Source organism: Bacillus rossius, chromosome 17 (genome assembly GCF_032445375.1).
Source record: "Bacillus rossius redtenbacheri isolate Brsri chromosome 17, Brsri_v3, whole genome shotgun sequence".
Taxonomy (NCBI): domain Eukaryota; kingdom Metazoa; phylum Arthropoda; class Insecta; order Phasmatodea; family Bacillidae; genus Bacillus; species Bacillus rossius.
Genome location: NC_086344.1, coordinates 16,784,927 through 16,806,100, shown reverse-complemented (window position 1 = coordinate 16,806,100; position 21,174 = coordinate 16,784,927). Strand labels below are relative to the sequence as shown.

General features: G+C 35.7%; 1 long non-coding RNA gene across 1 annotated transcript; it reads right to left on the bottom strand.

The window, feature by feature from the left end:
- Positions 1-11,789: 11,789 nt before the first annotated feature.
- Positions 11,790-16,704, bottom strand: LOC134540743 (uncharacterized). The gene is made up of 2 exons (XR_010076496.1): positions 14,733-16,704; positions 11,790-13,559 (listed from the first exon to the last, which is right to left on the bottom strand). It is a non-coding gene; the product is annotated as an uncharacterized LOC134540743 (long non-coding RNA).
- Positions 16,705-21,174: the final 4,470 nt, after the last annotated feature.

Sequence of the window (21,174 nt, the reverse complement as noted above, 5' to 3'; positions counted from 1 at the left end):
TGCCTTATTAGATGACATACTTAAAATTATAGAAGATGAGCTACTTAATAAATTTAACAGTAAATTATCGGATATTTATGGCAATATTGACGAAAGATTGGAAAAAGTACAGGGACAGATAGTACATCGCTTAGTGAAACTCGAAAATACTGTGAAAAATTACATCAGCGTGTCTTCTGCTGATGATCTTGTCTTGCTGGAGGATGGGAACAAGGAACCTCATCATGGAAAGAATATATAAACGTTTTCCATTTTGTTTTTGCATTCAGTATAATGGATGAAGCTGTAAGTGACTTACATCGTGTCATTCAGAGTGTGCGTGCAAAATATATGTTGGCTAAGCGTGCACGATTGGAGCGTGATATGGTTAATGAAGAAGCTTTTAAACCTATTATTTCTCGACTAGAAAATTTAAAACCGGTGGTGGTGCCCATAGAAGTAAAGGAGGAGCCTGCTGATGAATTTCCGAAACGGAAAAAGCAATTGTTTAAACCTAGTGGCGAGGATGATATTCATCTGTCTGAATTAAAACCTAAGAAGGCTAGGGCTAACACTCGGAGCTCGGCTGTTCGTGGCTATTTGTCTTCTTATTCGTCTCAGAATCAAGATACGACATACGGCGTACAGAAAAGAAATAAAAAATGTTTTTTGGGAAAAAAGGAAATTGTTTTCCTCCCTAATGACGTAGTACAGGTCGGTAGCGAAGTAATACATGCAGCTCCTGGTCTATATGAGCTGCTTTTCAAGATGGAGCCGGGCACATATTCTAGGGAAGCACTAAAGCAGTATAAGCGTTTACTAAAAATCACGAGTGCGCATTTGAGGAATAACAACTCATCGAGTAATGCATATAAGGATGAGCACCATGCTAAATTCGATATCATTTCGCATTTGTTTCCGAATGTAGGAGGTGGTAGTCAATTTGGTAAAGGACTACCGAATAAAATCGAAAATGGTCGACGCGTAGATTATGTTTATTGGGACGATGTGAATGAAATTGTTGACAGACTGCGTTTGCTAGTTGCCTCTCAAAGAGCGGGAAATAATTCGCACGCAAATTAAATAAGTTCTATACTCGAAGAACTGAGGGAAGCAGGCTACATACAATGAGTCGCTCGGATATAGCTGCTGAATTGCACAAACCTGCTAGGCGATACTATCCAAGACGCAAAGTAACTCTTTTTGGTTTACGCGATTTATTCCAAGCAGATCTCGTCGAAATGATTCCGTATTCGCGTGAAAATAAAGGGTACAAGTACATGTTGACCGTAATAGATTGTTTTAGCAAGTATGCTTGGGCAGTGCCGGTAAAAACGAAGAATTCTGCCGATGTTACAAAAGCCATGGGCATCGTTTTGCAAGATGGAGGACCGCCTAAAAACCTGCAAACCGACTTGGGTAAAGAATTATACAACTCTTCCTTCAGTGCACTCATGAAGAAACATAAAATTAACCATTACTCGACTCACAGCAACCTCAAAGCTAGCATAATTGAGCGTTTTAATCGAACTTTAAAAGGACTTATGTGGCGCGAATTTTCGTCTCATGGAAATTATAAATGGATAGGAATATTGCCTGGACTTATAAGTACGTATAATAATACGAAGCATCGTACTACAAAATTGAGACCTGTTGATGTCAAGGATAATTCATTACTTCAGACCATATTCAAAAATGCTAAAGTGTTGGATACTCGTAAAGTAAAAGCAGGAGTAGGATCCTATGTCAGAATATCCAAGCAGAAAGGCATATTTGTTAAGGGCTACACTCCTAATTGGAGCACGGAAATCTACAAAGTTATAATTATTCGTCATTATAAACCGAGAATGTACTACCTGGAAGACATGAAAGGAAATCCTATTCGGGGTGGATTTTATGCCGAAGAAATTCAACCTACAAAGTTTCCGCATACATATTTGGTGGAAAAAGTTTTGAGACGTAAAGGAAATAAGGTTCTAGTACGTTGGCTTGGTTTTGACAAAAGCCACGACTCGTGGATACCGATGTCTGACATTACAGACAAGTAGTAACTGCTGGTCTTGACTTGCTTGTCTTATCGCTAGACTTGTTTACTTCTGATGAGCGACATTATCTTCCCACTATAAATAGAGGCATGCGATCCCGGACTAACTTCATTTTGACCGTAGACGCCGACATGGATACATTGAGCAGCAGTGCCGAGTCGTTACTGAATGCTGTATTTGATGCAGTCATCGAAGTGGAAACATCGTCAATGGTTGATCGGCAACCATCGCAAATAGATTCAACGTTGGAAGAGGACCAACGTTCGATATCACCCGCTGCATCTTATGCTTGTATAAGTCGCTGGTCCGACGAAGAACTTTCGCCGGTGCTCTGGAGCGAGTACACGCTCGATTCGCCTGACATGCAGGAGGAACCAACAGATGAGGAGGAGGGCGCTGCCGCCGAAGATGGACCGTCTCTTCAAAATGTCGTTGAAGAGGTGCGCGCCTTTCGGGAAGAAGTTGCTGCGGAAAGAATAGCCATGCAAGATGCGTGGAACATGGACATAACTGCTGTTCTGCACGAACTCAGGAGGCTTCGGGAAGAAGTGGAAGATATCCAAGATGTGATTCGTCGTGAAAAGAATACGATTCGAAAATAATTTTTGTACATATATATTAATAAATATGGTGATTTATCAAAAATGGTGTACGTTATTTCGTAGTTTTAGTTCCTTGGTACCAATATATATATATAAATAAAAAAAATATAAGTAGCATGGCTGTAAAAAAAAAAAACTAAAAGGATGGTCTAGTGGTTATCACCAAAAATGTTTTAAAGTTTGTTATTAAGGTATACATAAGTATTACATTGAACAATATGTTCAACACTAGAAGGAAACTAATATAAATGCTTGTATATAGTGCATTAAATTATATTAAAAAAATTCAGTAATAAAAGTTTATTTCAAGATGGCTGCCAGGAGCATAAAAAAAAATATTAGTGATGGTGACTGAATCCTCATTAGTTGTGATGTAATGGTATAAAGTTCTAGAATTCAAAATGGCAGGCATGTTCTAGAATATAAAATGGCGAAAATCTAAATCTTGGTAGTTATGTTGTAATAGTAGAAAGTTCTAGAAAACAAAATGGATTACATAGTAGAAAGTTCTAGAATTAAAAATAGCAGCCGGAAATTACATAGTAGAAAGTTCTAGAATTAAAAATTGCGGCCAGAAATTACGTAATCCAAGATGGTGCTTGCATAATGGTAAAATCCTAAATCTTGGTAGTTATGTTGTAATGGTAGAAAGTTCTAGAAAAACAAAATGGCTAAAATCCTAAATCCGAAGCCTCATTGGTAGTGAAGTAATAGAAAGTTCTAGGATGGTAGAACATTCTAGACAAAATGATGGTCGTAAAATTACGTAATCCAAGATGGCTGAAATTCTTGGAAATGATGCAATCCAAGATGGCGGCCGGAAGTGACGTAATCAATTATGGCGGCCGGAAATGACGTAATCAAAGATGGCGGCCGGAAGTGACGTAATCCAAGATGGCGGCCGGAAGTGACGTAATCAAAGATGGCGGCTGGAAGTGACGTCAGGGGTCAAAGGTCACTGCTCGGAGCTCCTATGCCTCCAGCCTCTGTCCCCGGATCGGCTATTCCTAACTACTATTGTCACTTTAAGAGTGGTGTTTACAAGGTGAAAATAATTCAAATATGAAAATCAATTTTTTTTATATTATCAAGCGTGGAAGAATTTAGTATTTTAGTGCCAGTGGTATGGCAGATCACAACCAGCATTCAGTAATTGCGTAAATCTGTGTGTATTATCATCATCTATAATCTATTATATCCCTCACATCGTTGACACACTACTAAATGAACGTTTATAATAGTAGTTATAGTACTTAGTAGTTGATGGTAGACGTGGTTTGTTTACAATGTGGGATATGTACCACCCCCCCCCTCCCCAATTAAGTCCCTAAACAGGTTTATGGTAGTGTGAGGATGGTTCAACAAAATATTTTAGGACAATATAGGTAAGTCGTCAAAAAAACGGGCGACACATTCAGCAGCGCATTCTGGCGGCCTAGCCTGGACATACGTTGTAAGCGAATTTGAGACAATGTTATTTTGCTAATTTTGAATGGACGTTTTTTCCTTGTTTTCTCCTGTTTAAGTTATTTATAATGACTGGAAAAGTTTGTGCAAAGTTTGGTTGCAATAATTACGATGTATCTAGCTGTTAAAAGACGTTTTTTAGTTTTCCGACGGCTGAAACTATAGCCAAATATCTTAATAGGAACTACAACATTTGCTATAGCCATGTTTACTAATGTATGGTTTACATCAAATATTCCTTTTCCACTGTTTAAAAATGATAGTGCCTTATTGGAAACAATGATACATATTTCAACGTTCAATGTTTTAAAATATTTTTTTAACCTATTTTAAATAGAATTTTGTTTTTAAATTTTTATTGTGTATTTTTAAACCAGAGCATTACCTAAAAAATAATTTAAATATCCTCAAATTTGTATTTTTGCGCTCCACTCATTATGCTGAATGACTTAGTTGTCACTGTAGTATATCAAGCAGTTTACCAAAATTATTTACTTCAAAAGTTTTATGTTTGATTTTCAACATAAAAATAATGTAAATTAGTTTTAAGTGTTTGGTCATGTTAAATAAATTAAATCAATCTCAATTTTATAAGTGTTTGGTTGACTTCAATTAGCAACATTAAAAATACTTAATTTTGGTTCGGGTCAAGTCATATTCAATTTTTAATTTTTTTTTTTTTTTTCACTTTAAGCAGTTCCTGGAAGATTTTTTTTTTTTCAACTTTCACGGAATATTTATAAAATATGTGATTTACAAAATTTCAGGTTTAGAGTTAAGTATGTTTCATTATTAAAAACTGTCTGATTTGCATCATTTGGTTGTCTGTTATGTTTACAGTATAACACTATATTGAATGGTCTTAAAAATCAATATATCTCTGTAAATTGGGTAACTGTTTTGAAATATGAATACTCTGTTTCAGTAAAAATATATTTTCCGTAAATTTATTTCACGATTACAAAAAGATTTCAAGGGACGAGAGTAAATCTGTGCTGGTATCTCTCATTGTAATATATGGGAATTTTAATTTCGCGGGCGTTCCTTTAGGCAAAGTCACCAGGGTCGTTGCTGTCGGGTGTCGCCAGCTTTTACCATGTTAAAAGGCTCGAGTTTCATATATTGTCATTCTAAAATATTTGGTTTAACCCTCCACCACCACCCCCACACTCCTACTAAAAAAACGCTCATTCCGCACAGTGACCTTGACTATCCAGAGTGGACAGCATAGCCGGCCACCGTAGCTCAGTCATTTGTGTTTTCATACCTACAACTAAAAGATATTTGTTTTGATTTATTTTTGTTAAATTTTTATTTTTAATTTTACAGAAACAAAATGGAAACAAGTGTTGTGTTTGAATTGTTCGCGTGTTTATCGTCGTGATGAATTTTAACGAACTGCTGATTTTCATGGTAAAATATTTACTATATATATGACAAGATGGAGAAAAACTTTAAAATGAAATGTTTAAAAGTAAGACGAGGAGATTTATGCCTTCTATTATTTCGGAATTCCTTTCCAAATGGCTATTTACTATATTTCCAGACATACTACCGTACATATGAAAAGATTTATAAAGTAATTAATTTTATACTCTTAGTTTTATGTGACGTCACGCTTGCTAATTACCGGCTGTTTTTCTTATGGGTCTGTGTAATTTTAGAAAGAGAAAAATACGGACGGAACGGAACAACGATCCGTTTTCGTTTTCGGTCCCGTCTGTTCAGTTACCGTTGCATTGTAGAACAGGCCTTACTAGAAAAACGTAACGTTTTTTCACTATAAGCACAGTACCTACTGCATCACGGCAACGTAAATTTATGGCAAACCCAATAGAATATCTGACCTACGCTTTCGAACTGAACATACATATATTTAGTTTACATAAATATTCACACTGACGACTACGAAGTTGTCACGTTTTGTGTTCTGGACTTTCCGGCGATCTACGTTCACTTGGAAAAGAACAGACGATTAAGTGACAACAGCGCGCCTTCCTTAGCACACTGGCCGTGCCAAGCACCTCCTAGCAGAGCACCCCACGCATTCTAGCAGGCTCTTCGGAAGCAACGTTTACCCTCGCGGTATAGAGAATAGTTTGTTCTTGGGCTTCTGCACAAACCAATTACCTTTCTTGAACGCAGTAAACGTACGAATGGGACCTAACTCTAGCTCTATCAGTTTACATACATGCTATTTTACAAATTCGTCGCTACGCTTTAATAATATAAATTTATAATTAGGTGCATACAATTTACAGTAGCCAAGTAAATAATATTTAATTTATTATTTATTGCATCACATTAATTTCTATCTATGCAAGGCTCAAGATGAAGCCCCTGGGAATGAAAAAACAGCAAAATATGTTCGCTAATTATACTTTCATAAAATCTGTAACATAAATACCAATGGTGCTGAAAAAAAATATTAAGTGTACTATGCTTATTTTTTTTTGTTAAACACATTTATATCGCAGTTAAGTACGCATTTGCGGCTAGAACAAGATTTATTCTAAACATGAAAAAATTCACAAACCCCTGCGATATATAAGGAATTTATGAAATGTAATTTTCAAGACCCTAAAAACGCCCAAATATCTCAACCGCGCCATTTCAGCATTAGCCTTTCGGGAAACCATTGAAAACCGGAATCAATGTTTAAAAGTTGGACATTGTTTGGTACAAATATAAAACAACAACTATTATTGTGTCCAAACCACCTTAATACAATGCATGATTATGTTATGTAGTCATCTTACAAGACTTAAATGTTTTACAAGCGTTTGAATAGCTACGTACTTCAGTTATATATGTACATCCACAGTGCACAATGAAACTTAGGCATGCGGGCTAATAAAATGATACATAAAAGTGAGTTTAAATGCTATCATGAAATGATAATGAAGCAGTAACTGAGGAGACAGCTTGAGAGGAATGATTTTATAAATAACTATTCCGTTCACCAAGTATCCGGGGCTACTAATCATCGCTAACAATTCATATAATAACTGACAATTATAATTTATTTTTAATTAATTGTGCCACTTTACAACTGCAGATAAGATTATAAACTTTGCTGCTTTCGTTATAAAGAAAATAAATTTCCAAATAGTGCGTTTAGGTTCCTGGCTGGTAGGCAACACGCTTGGAATTCGGCGCTGTGGTCAAATACGGATTCGGCGTTGTGGTAAAGTATGGATTCGGCGTTTTATGGTCAATTTGGATTTCGGCGTTATGGTCAACTTTGAATTCGGCGTTATGGCATTCGGCGTTGTGGTGTTTCGGCGTTAAGGTACTTTTAAGAAACACACATAAATTCATTTAGTTGTTTTCAGTTTGCTAATGTGGCACTCCCGCAGCAACATTTTTCGGCGTTGTGGTCATTCGGTGTTGTGGTAATTCGGCGTTGTGGTACACAGCAGTTCTCGGGTCGTCGGCGTTGTGGTCAATTTGGAATTCGGCGTTATTGTACGTTCGGCGTTGTGGTAATTCGGCGTTGTGGTAACGACCTGACAGGACTCACGACGTGTTTCTAGGAATTTCGATGGCGAAGGTCGCGCGATACCTCGGAGACTTGCCCGATTGTTCTGGACAGTAACCCAAGGGCTATATAAGGAGGTGGGGCCGACCTTCGAGTCCAATCCACGTCAGTCGGAGTGAGTTCGCGAGCGAAGACCCGAGCGACGAGTGCGACAGTCCTTCTCAGCGAGGGAATTCCTGCGACAAAGACGACATCCACGCGAAGAGAGTGGCGGAACCATAGTGTGCGACTGTGTGGCGCGCGAAGTGAGCGGTGAACCACTGTTGGGCTTTGCTCCGGTGAGGTGTGAACTGTGAACGGTTAGTGACTTGCGGACGGATATTGAGAGTGTACATTTCATTGTTTGTAAATAGTTGTAAATAAACAAAACCATAAACTAATTAATTGGGCTATCCTTCACGAACCCTGTTTCCCCATATTCGAACTTCGTAACAATATGTTAACCCCTAGTCACAAGTTGAAATTAAATGCAATCCAATATCTTAATCTTAGCCACGTGACCGAAAATCACAATTTGCTGACAACCCACGGTTAAAGAAGCAAAATATTGCACGATTTTATTTATGTTTAAAATGACACGACCGATTGTCATCCCTGAGGTGGCAGTTCAATAAAGTTTATATTTTATTTATTTTTATCAAACTGACTGGCTATCGGGATTCAGTTTTCTTGGGAGGACGTCTGCTGTTTTTTTTTTATAAAAAAAGGTCTTGTCCGTGCTGCAATTGGGTATTGATATTCCAGCATTGTGGTTTCAGCCATTTGCTGCGAAAACTACTAGAATATTATTTTTACGTACTTGTATATTGAAAAACAATTTCCATTGAGAATTATTGTATAAAGATGCACAGTATCCAACCTGTGAACCGTGATTTCTTAATTATGTTTCTTAATTTACAATTGAGAACCATTCAAGTTTGGAATTTTAGTTTGAATGATTAAGAAGTTGTGAACTTAGCTTTTAACTGCATAAATGCCTAAAGGTTGATTTAAAAATACTGTAATGCGTTGGTTAAGTGAAAACTTTTAAGAATATTCATTTAAGATGTTTTCGAAGTCATTTCTATTTAATGGAGTCATTTCAGGAATCATTGGAAAACCGACACGACATAATGAGAAGCCATATTAGGAATTAATAATAAATAGGCTACACCAAAACTAACATACATTATTTTACTTTTTTTTGTATATTCAACCACTAGGAGGTGTAAAAAGGATATGTTTGGGTTTTTAAAATGCGTACTTCCGAATATATATAAAATAACTGCATTGTCAGTAAATAGAAAGAACAACATGCAGTACATGTTGAGTTAGATATTTAATTTTTCATTTATTGGTATTATTTTAAGGGTGTGAAAAGGGAGTGAGTTTTGGAATTTAAAAAATCTCCAAAACTAATAAAGTGTAACATAAATATAGCAAATAAAATCATTGTTTTCCAATATTAAACCTCTGAAGAGTGTAAAAAGAGTATGTTTAATTTAAGAAATAAATCCATACTTCCTAATCAGCTGTATCTGAAGGTAAGAAAAAAAATAAACAAGCATATAGAGTAACAATTTGTACTTGTATTTTTTATTTTTTTTATTCGACCATCAAAGGTGTGAAAAAGGGGTACGCTTTGTTTGATTAACAAAAAAATATCCCTGAAAATAAAAAAGGGAGGTAAAAATACTGATCAAAAATAATATTTATACTTAGTTACCTTGCATTTTTTTAGTTTTGGCTCGAAATTCGGATAAGAAGTTGGAATGTTTATGTAGTAAAAAAAATATTACTAAATATAGTCAAATTAAAAAAGTATGGAAATGAGTAAAAAAAAATGAATTAAATAGTTAGGTACGGTTATTTTACAATTTCTCGTAATTGGACCCCGAATATAGTAAAATGGCGGCTAGTTTTTTATTGAAATATATGAAGTTTACAAGAAAATTAAGCAAGAATACCTTACAGAATATGATATAATGTGTAATTACCCTTTTCCGGTATTTGATCACACATAGAACGCGAAATGTAGATCAGTCTTATTTTATCGTAAAAATCATTTCTCTGAAGCTAATCAAGTGGGAGGTAAGGTATTTTGTATGATTTATTAAGTTTAAACTTTACAATTTTCTTAAATTTTACCACTAAAAGGTAAAAAAAAAAGTTCATTTTTTTTATAAAAAATAATAATAATACTTAAACTATCTTCTCTTATTTATTGTTTTCCGAAGTATCATTTTTAAGTTCCAAAAAGAGATGAATAATGTAATAAAAATAAAATGTAAAAATAGACTCCTATAAATCAGTATATAGTACAACTAACAATATAAATTTAAATTCAATATCATTTACTTTGGATTTCACATCTGTGGTAGAAACAAAGGGATGAATTTGGTTTTATTTGTTAAACGGATATAACCATATTTACTAAATCTGTAGATCTGAATTTCCTCACAGGCATCTTTGAGGGAAAAGAGAGTGCGGAAAAAGAAATTGGGAACCACAACTAATTAATACGTAATAAAATAAATTGCTTTTCTTAATTCTACTTTTTATATAATTTTTTAAATCTTGATATAATGCAAGTATCTTAATTAAAATCAAACTGGTGAAGGTTTGACAATTTTTTAATTGGCTGTCTCATAAAATGAAAATGTGGTGTTATCATCGAGGTAAAGTATATTGTCACGTGCACCTAGCCGGTGCCACCGCCATTTCTGTCACGATCCACTTTCAGAGGGGGGAGAGAATCGTAGCTCTTTACATAGAAACAACTCGCTTGGCATCAACTAGTCTTAACTTCATAAAATACTTTACTGTACCTAGGATCATAGGTTCGTCATCCCGTACAGGATGTCTGGTGAGAGCTGAACTAAGGAGATTTTGCAAAATAACATAATACTTAATTAAAATTATTTTATTCTTAAAGTCAAATACTCAACATCATTTTAAAGAACATTTAAATAGCGGGATTACAATTTAAAACAATAATCTCTTTACTTCCTTAACGATTGAACGACCTTACAAGAGAGAGAATGAGAGAACTTCACTAAACACTTCCCTAGTCCTTCCGAATACCTCAAATCATAATTAATACTTAAAATTAAAACAAAGATAAGTCCATACTCACATTTTCCGAAAAGCCTTTCTTGATCGATTACTTTAAAAAAATAACGTAGGGGCCTCTCCTGCCCTTGAAATCCCGAACGAACATTACATTTTAAAAACTATGACGCGTGACCCCTGACGAGGGCCATAGCCTCCGCCCGAAAGCTTGACGACTACATTATGACCTAACTTAAATTAAACGACTCGTGGCCTCTGGCGTCGACCATAGCTTCCGCCCGAAAGCTTGAATTCCTACATCACGAACGAACTAACAACTCGTGACCACAGGTGAGACGCATAGCCTCCGCCTGAGTGAGCCCCGAGTCACCAATCACTTGCGCTTAAATTCGCGCGCCCTGCCGCGCCTACCATAACAAAAGCTCGTTATTGAAGTCAAATTTACTAAACAACTAACTAGAACATCTGGGAAGACTACCCCCCCTCTACCCCAATGTGCAGGCCACACCGCGCGGCTTGTTACGACAGCGCGCCCCAGTAACTGCGGCCCGTGGCTGCGCCAGCGCGCGGCCAAACAAACAAACAAAATTCTGCAAGCCCGCAGCGCGCCGCGCCGGCCCCGTGCCCCAATTACATGGTCACGCCACTTGCGCTGACGAGTGAACAGAGCAGCCAGCCCAGAGTCCCGTCAGTAAAGTCCCTAAATTTGATTTCAACAACCCTGCAAAATTTCAACCCGCGACATAACCCTCCCCTCACAGAGCTCGAGCCCCATCGAGCTACCTCAAAATTACAAATTGTCTTTTTCCATTAAACCATAACTATAAATTCCTCATTTCACAAAAATAATAATTTTCTTAGTTCCTTGCTGTCTGAACATACATCTAGATTCTGCATAAGATTTATTTTAAAACAACAAGTATTCATAAAATTAAATGTAAAACTTTTATCTGGTTTGTTCTCACAGGAACCTTCAGAGGCTCGAGTTCTCAATTCTAAAAAAATTGTTCTGTTAGTGAAGCTCTCTTTACAAATTAAATTACTGTTCTTAGTTTCTCAGTATTCGTTAAACAATGTGCAAATTCTTGATAATTATTATTATTATTTTTTTTTCGGTTTCCGTTTATTACCATACTTCTTTCGTTCTTCAAAAAAAATTAAGTGTCCTTACAGTGTTTCAATTAATTAAACTCTTATCTCGTGAAGGTTGGTGCAACTCCTCGAAGTCAGTGTTGTCGAGAAGAGTAGCTCCCTGGGCTGGCCATCAGCAAACACCACTCAACTCCAACAGCTACTGGACTGGCTTCCAGGGCAGCTCACAACTTCTCCCCACATCTGCTTCGGAGTTGTGCCATCCTCATCACGAACAGATTACAATTCTGAAACATCATCAACAGGCATTACCATCACGCCTGACAAATACAAAACTAACTACTAAACTGCAATCGATGGGCAAGGATGCAAACACACAAAAAAATAAAATTAATTAATTCAACTGCTAACATAAAGTATCCCACCCTTAGCATAATCTAATCAGGCAAATAATTTGATAGGAAAAACTTAAGGAAGGGAAACATGACCTCCAATGATTTTCCCTAACTCTTGAGTCTTGATCTTCTCTATACAGCAAATAGTCCCCACGAAGTAACTGGGTTGAAGGTCAGTTCACATGACCCACCCATAACCTCTTCTACTCTTCTTTTCTTCTGGGGGCAACCACAATGCCCACCAATCTCTCTCCATGGTGCCGAACCAGCTATCCCATGAGAGTAAACAACGTAGTCAATAGAAGCGCAGAGGGGAAACACCAATCTCTGGCTTGTCGAGTCATAAAACTGCTTTATCTTCTTCTTCTTCTGAGTAAAAATATCTGACTAACCTTGCTTCTATTCTTCCAAACAGTAAAAGTTCATCAGGTATCTTCATGAAAGAAACATTCTAACTAATAATTCTTCATTTTTCTTCTTCTTTATTTCTGTTAGTTGTAATAGAAGGCCATGTTAGGGAGGTTATAGGGAAAAAGAGTGGCCAATTCCCACCCCATCACCCACCTAGATCATGACTAATTAACTTTTAAACTTTCTATTTCAAACAAATAAAAAAAAAAACATTTTTTTTTTATTCAAACTTTTAAACTATAATTACTTTTACTTCATAACCTCAAAAGCTAATCAATAATTCTAAATGAAATTGTGATTTACTGCATCCTTGTTCCATCCGATCTGTTTGTTTATAACCTTTCTTGTAAAGTATAAAATTTTCAAACATTACTAATTCAAAAAAAAATTAAATTCTGGTGTCCTTTGAGTTACAATTAACTTTACTATTTCTTAGCTTGAAATAATTTAAGTTTTCAGAACTATTTCATTGTCTAATTCACAACACTTAAAAATCAACTCAAAACAACAAATCATCAAAATCAATAAGATCATCTGACCTACCTATCAGTACTGTGAACTTGAACTGTTCGTACACATTTATAATAAGCTATTGTATTTAAATTCCAACCTAAATAAGGTTTAAAAAAAACTACTAATCCCTCTGTAAATTAAGAAAATTAACTTTAAAAATTAAACTTAAGGTATTAGTTCTTTTTGACAGCTACCACAACTCACTAGTTCCATTACATTACTATAACCTAAAAAGTTCTGTAAATAATGTTTATAACAAAAAAAAAACTCCAGTTACTGTCTTCCATAAAAAAAAATAAAACTTTACATGACCTTATTAATCTCCACTTGTAAGTCCATGGCTGCCAGCTTTCTCTTCTCTTGAATCTTCAGTCTTGGCTCTTGTTTCAGTGATCTTGTATCTTGTCTCTCGAACTCTTGTCATCTTGTAAACTGGACTGCTGCTCAGCTCATCTTAAGGAATCTGTAACAGTTTCAAAAATACATGTTAATTTAAATTACATAATTCCTGTTCTTTGGTCCTAAAAAAAATTGTATTATTAGTACACATTACCCTGAAACAACATTATTATTCATTGTTTATTACTTAAAAAAAATGCTTTACCATAAAATCCTTTTTTGTTCTTTTCATTAGGCCTATTTATTTTCCTTCTTCTTAATTAAATTCTGCTTCAAATGTTAATCTTAACTTAAGACCTACCATATATTTATTATTCATTACCTACATTATTTATGTTACCCTAAAATTCCCATAAGTTTCTAATACTTCCTATCAAAGACATTCTCTCTAAAAAAAAATTTACTTGTGACTCTTAACTTAACAAACTTAAAAAAAACTTTTACACTAGACTTAACTTATTATTCATTCTTAGTTACTAAATTTCTATATGTAAACTTTAGTACTTACAAACAAAAACTGCCTATTTCTCTCTACCTCTTAATCTCTTTCAATTATTACAATAATAATGTTACCTTGCATCTTTAAACTTTCTTCTAAATTAATTTAGTAAAATTCAATTTCACATTAGGCAAGTACACTAACTCTCTACAGCAATGTTTCTCATTTCCCTCCTTCCTAACTGAATCCAATCTTACTTAACCTCCAGGGAATTTACCTCACAAAATAACCAAAAATTTCACTGTAGTGCCTATCTGCTATAGGCCCACTACACAGGGGGCTCTCACCCCACCAACAAACTTCATTGAAATGGTACCCTATCCCATACAGGATAGCCACTTCGGTACTACCATGGGGAACTCCTGCCCCAAACTACTCACAACTCTCAGGATTCTCCTAACCCTTAATTCACGTAGCCAGCCCATCTCCTATGGTCTGCGCTACAATTCCCTTTCTTCCCAGGGACACAACGCCTCACCTTAGGGTCCCTCGCCCTAATGAAAACATTAATTTTGTCTCTCTGTTCCCTTGGAGTAAATTCCCTCTACACACAAAAACTATCCTTCCCACTTTTCTCAATGCTTATCGATTTTATAGTGTACCTCCTTAATAATGTTTACAAATCCCAAAAAAATATTTTTAAAACCGAGGTAGAATTTAACTAACAAAAACATAAACAACTTACAACGAAACACTTCTAGCCTATACATCATACACTTCTTAAAATAAATTACTTACATACTGAAAGTTCCTCTTCTCCTAAAACACACTTAAATTTAAATTTATTTAACCAATAGTCTATTTTCTTATCGCTAAGTTACCGTACAGCTGATCAAAACAAGGTCACGGCCTGTCCACGTCTCCGTATGAGCCCGTGACGTCACCGAATTCCATCAGGTGCGCCAACCCTCGCTTGCGGTTCCTCCGTTCTCCGCTAGGTCTCAGCACCTCCCCGTCACGTGTTCACTCTGCCACGTCCACTGACGTGTCGTTCTGAAACAACTCTCAACATTTTTCTAATTAAAACAAAACATCACTATAAATTCTATAACTCTCTTTTACATAAACTCTCGTTTTCTCTTTAATTCCTTTCTAACGTTTATCCTTCCCTCGACTGATTTAATTCGTACGTCTCGTCTCCTACGCGCACGAAAACAAAACAAACTTCTCTTGAAAATAATTCCTATTTACGACAAAAAACTTTATTTTAAATTATAATTCTCTTAACCTACAATCTTAAAATGAACTTCAATTAAATTAAACCACTTGCATTATCTCTAATAAGCATTTAACTTATAACGTATTCTCCTCACGTAATAATCCCCGATATAAATCTACAATAAATTCAACGACTTAAAACAACTTATCACTATAAACTTTATCCTTACAAGTATACTCAAATAATCATCTGTTACGTCAAAAAAAAAATCTCAAAGACTTCCTCCACTTAGATTAAATTCCGTAATCCTCTCCTCAAGTAAACTCTTAATAACCTGCTATCAGAAGCTGAAACTAACTTAATAATAAACATAAAAATCTACCTCTCTCTCTCTCCAGAAATAGAACCTATCCGGCGAACTCTACCATTTCTGTCACGTGCACCTAGCCGGTGCCACCGCCATTTCTGTCACGATCCACTTTCAGAGGGGGGAGAGAATCGTAGCTCTTTACATAGAAACAACTCGCTTGGCATCAACTAGTCTTAACTTCATAAAATACTTTACTGTACCTAGGATCATAGGTTCGTCATCCCGTACAGGATGTCTGGTGAGAGCTGAACTAAGGAGATTTTGCAAAATAACATAATACTTAATTAAAATTATTTTATTCTTAAAGTCAAATACTCAACATCATTTTAAAGAACATTTAAATAGCGGGATTACAATTTAAAACAATAATCTCTTTACTTCCTTAACGATTGAACGACCTTACAAGAGAGAGAATGAGAGAACTTCACTAAACACTTCCCTAGTCCTTCCGAATACCTCAAATCATAATTAATACTTAAAATTAAAACAAAGATAAGTCCATACTCACATTTTCCGAAAAGCCTTTCTTGATCGATTACTTTAAAAAAATAACGTAGGGGCCTCTCCTGCCCTTGAAATCCCGAACGAACATTACATTTTAAAAACTATGACGCGTGACCCCTGACGAGGGCCATAGCCTCCGCCCGAAAGCTTGACGACTACATTATGACCTAACTTAAATTAAACGACTCGTGGCCTCTGGCGTCGACCATAGCTTCCGCCCGAAAGCTTGAATTCCTACATCACGAACGAACTAACAACTCGTGACCACAGGTGAGACGCATAGCCTCCGCCTGAGTGAGCCCCGAGTCACCAATCACTTGCGCTTAAATTCGCGCGCCCTGCCGCGCCTACCATAACAAAAGCTCGTTATTGAAGTCAAATTTACTAAACAACTAACTAGAACATCTGGGAAGACTACCCCCCCTCTACCCCAATGTGCAGGCCACACCGCGCGGCTTGTTACGACAGCGCGCCCCAGTAACTGCGGCCCGTGGCTGCGCCAGCGCGCGGCCAAACAAACAAACAAAATTCTGCAAGCCCGCAGCGCGCCGCGCCGGCCCCGTGCCCCAATTACATGGTCACGCCACTTGCGCTGACGAGTGAACAGAGCAGCCAGCCCAGAGTCCCGTCAGTAAAGTCCCTAAATTTGATTTCAACAACCCTGCAAAATTTCAACCCGCGACAATATACTCGAATACATTACAACGGGAGATATAAAATCAAATATTTACTCTTTACTTAAAACTAAACAGACTTAACACGTTTAAGCATCTTGTACGTGTCCTCTCACGCCAATGCAGCTCGAACCATCGCTGCTGATGACTTGTTGTTCCCGTGAGGAGGACATACCACCCTCTTGTTGTTCTGGTGATTCTCGCACCCCCTCCCCCGCGCGGCGCCTTGACAACTTGCAGTTCGTGGAAACGCGCCACTCCACACGCGTGTCTTCTCCAGTGTTGACAACTTCTTCGCCGCTAAGTGGCAGACCTAGCTTCGGATTTTGGGAGGGGTTTGATGACGGAAAGATTAAGGCTGCGTGGAATACCTCCCACTATAATTGGGAGTCCGAAAACTAATCGTTTCTCAAGACGCTATTTTAACACATTTATAACGTCAAGGGATCATATATTAAAATTATCGTTTAAAAAATCTAAAAAGTAGTACATCTAATAAAAAATGAACCAACTTCTAAAGTTTAGTTCCAGGAAGGAGTATATTATTATTTTTTACTCCAGTTTTATTGAGCTTATTGGGTAAAGTATAGAAAAAATATATAAAAAATTTCCTGGTCATACTCATCACGGCGAACCATTGTTTATCTCCAAACATAACCATTCTCTCTCTCGCCTTAAATTTACACCTTCAACTTACGTGCCCCCACCTAACCGCAAAGCCAATAAATTTTCAGAATATTTATATTTTTTAATGTCTAGAACGCTGCATCAATTTCTAAAAATACCAAATTAGTATTGGAAAAAATTTACTTATAAACATACTCTTCATTATCAGCATGCATAAATTAATTTTATAGTTGTCTGATTTTTATAGTTGCCATAAATTTTATTAGTTAGACATTTGTCTTGCTTGATAGGATGAAACGCGTCTTTTCAATTTGAGAAAGTGATGTTTCGCTGTCCATTTCTAATGGCATCTTCTGAATGACAGAAAATTTTTAGTATCGTCTATGGTTTTAAAATTAACTTCATAGTATTAGAAATACTCTACAAAATTCTAACAGATGAAAGACAATACAAACAATTTTCGTCATCATGTAGAGGCAAGCAGAGCCAGGAAGGGACACGACTATTTCTTCAATATCATTTGGACGCTGTTCAGCCTTATGCATGTATATATGTTTAAAGACAGAAAACACTTGTGAAACTGAATATAATGCACCAGTATTTATGTGTATATAAAAATGTACAGTAAGGTATGATTAATGTTATTATTTAAATACTTTTATTTGTATTGATTAAAAAGGTAAAAACTTTTAAGGACGAGAAACGTTCAGGTAATGGTTGTTATGTTTGTTATATAACTTATGAAAGTTGTATAATTCTACATGAGTGAATTGTACAAACGAAATATACTCAAAACATTAAGATCCTACGCACTGAAATATCATGCAAATATAGGTAGATTTCGTGTTTCGTGATGGTATTTTCTCTTAAAATATGTACATGAATCGCGTGCTTTTGTAACGAAGAGATAGGTTTAAGAGTGAAAATTGCTCACCGCAAGCGAATCTTAAAAATTTGGTTCGAAGACTGTTTAAGAGTCATCGCAAAACCAAAGTTTTTACGTCAAAAGTCATGAAGAAATGTTTATCATGTGTAACATTTCTTGAAACGTGTTTACTATCATTCAAAGTAAAATGGAAACAAAGCAAACACATCAAGCAGGAGGGAGGCAGGCAGGTATTGAGCTAGGCAGGGCACAAAAAGCTCGACAAGCAATAACGTCGACAACTTACGAAGTTCCGCCCCTTAGCTGTGAGTGGCTAGTAAATCTCACCCCCTACTGTGGCCTATAGGAGACGCGAGGCCTGGAACCACCTACTTTACACATCTCCGGATAAGAAGCCACTATGAACTGGTATGGAGATATTCGACCTTTTGGACTGTCGATGTTTTTGTCAAGCGAAGCTGGATGGGTACCAGAAGCTCGACAGTCCAAAACGTCGACAAGGTAATATTTGTTAACTGCAGGATCAGACGTCTGAGAAATCGCTGACGTTTTTTTAATACACGTGCTGATAAATAATCTTAATGATAAAAATTATTATCTAAAAATATTTGTTATTAGTGCAATTTATTTGGGATTTTTATGGTATTGATTTAAGTTCCATTTTGCAGTATGATGTTGTAAGACTTAGTTGTAAAAGTTTTAAGAAACAATCTGATATGGTTATATTTTCAAATTTAATTTATTTATTGGATCATTTTACATAACCCCCTGAGTTAAAATGATCATGTCGTTATTTCGCATATCTTCACTATTATATTTATAATGACTTAAAAATCCTTCGGAAAAATATGGGGAAAACACATCGTTGTACATATTCTTGCAAAAAAATTCAAGGAATGTTACACATTATAATAATTGCGTAATTATGCTTAAGAATATAATTTTCCCCAGCCGCCCCTAACGCAATTTTTTTTCCATTTGTCGGTTAGATCAACGAACTTGGCATCAAACATCGTCCCACCTAATTTTTTTCTCTACATACCCCGTTAATAAACCACCTTCCCCCTCACGGGTACGATCCAGCCTTTCCCATTCCCGAGTCCTCAGCGAGGAACTTGGGTTCGATCCCACCCTATGGGGCATGGCTCATATTTATGAGCACCTAGGAAAGAATCAAGTGGTTCAGAGCACATTAAAATCAGTATGTCCCGTCGCCTTAAGCCTTTCTGTGCATAACCGTGTGACGTAAAACCTATTTACCTTTACCTTCCCCTTCCCATCCCATCCTTCTTCTTCTCACATGGTTCCCAAAGCATGTATTATATTTTTTTAATTTAAAAATTTAACTTTTAATAATACTTATTTTCGTTTTTTAGTTTTGTTTTATTTGAACCAGTAAATCACCAGCTGCAGTATGACTACCTACCTTTTTAGTTTAACTACTCGACTGAGCAATTTACACGAATTTGGTTCAGATTTTTTAACAGGTGTATTTCTTTTTTACATTTTTTACTAATATAATTATAAAGAATAAATACGTCAATGCGTGTTTGGAATATTTTTAGTAAAAAATACGACATAAGATACCTCTGTGCTAGCTACAGTAGAATATAAACATCATTTAGAAAAGTCACTGCTTTAACAATGTTTCAAAATCTATAAACTATTTTATCTTTAAGAGATATCCGGAAAATATTATTATTGCGCTCTGTTTATTAACTTTGTTATTAAACCACAAATTAAGTCCTTAAAAAATATAATACTCAGCTAAGTTTATGTATGAACTTTAAATGTAAAATACAAAATACTTATTCGGCCTAGTGTAAATGTTTAAATTCCCGAGAAATAAAGTTCATGTACATCAAACAAGCGTAACAAAAACCATGTGTTTTTCCCTTTTTTTTTTTACTTTAGTAATAGAATGCACTCGTCGCCGTGGCTAAAATTTATTGTAAAACGATGGGAAGTAAACTAATTAAATAATGTGTAACAAAAATCTTGAGTAAATATTTTTTATATAACTAATTTCTATACATTTAAAATCAATCATTTTTTTCAATACTTAGGGCCAGTATATTACTCGCATTGAACCGTTAGTCGCTGCTGTTAATAAGTCCGTTTTCATCAATTTATCAGGTTATTAGTTTGTGTAAGATATCCGTAGCGATCAAATATAGACACGCTATCACGAAAGTAACCATTGAAAATAATAGAAAAGTAGTAAGATAACTATATCACTTGTCTTTATGAGAGGTGGGTGGCAGGATAAATTTTAACATTGTATTAAAAAAATGAGAGATGTAATGGAAAGCTCAACCATGAAATTCATTGGAAATGCAGGGCTTACAAGATTTTAAAAACTATGCATGAAGTCTAACAGAGCATTAAAATAATGGCACTAAACACAACAATATTAGCTGTATTTAAAAGGAAACTGCACATATCATTAAAGTTACCATACAACAAAATTCAAGGTTGGGAGTATGTACAAAATATTAATAATATCCGTAAACTTCTAAATGCATTGAAAAGGTTTGGCGAGGTAATGTAAAATAACAATAAACTGTAAATAAAAGTGTAATATGACATGCACATTTGGTTTCGGTAACAACATGGAAAGCGATGCTACGCGAAAAAAAAAGAAGCGATACATTACAACTAATTTCACACAAATGGACAGAACATTTCTGAAGCGTAAGCAATTCACAACTAAACAAAGTATAACTTTCATATTAAATTATAAAAATGTTAATTTTAATCTACACCTTTCAGTATTTGTGTATAAACGCCCTATCGTTTCCTTTTTTGACACAATAAAGTAACATTTTACTACCACATTACATTTGTACATATATAGAAACATAATGGTTTATTTTTAGACTACCAACTTTCGCGTGGCCCAAATAACACGCACATTTTATGTAATTTCATACGTGTATTGCAAGTTATAAAATAAAAAC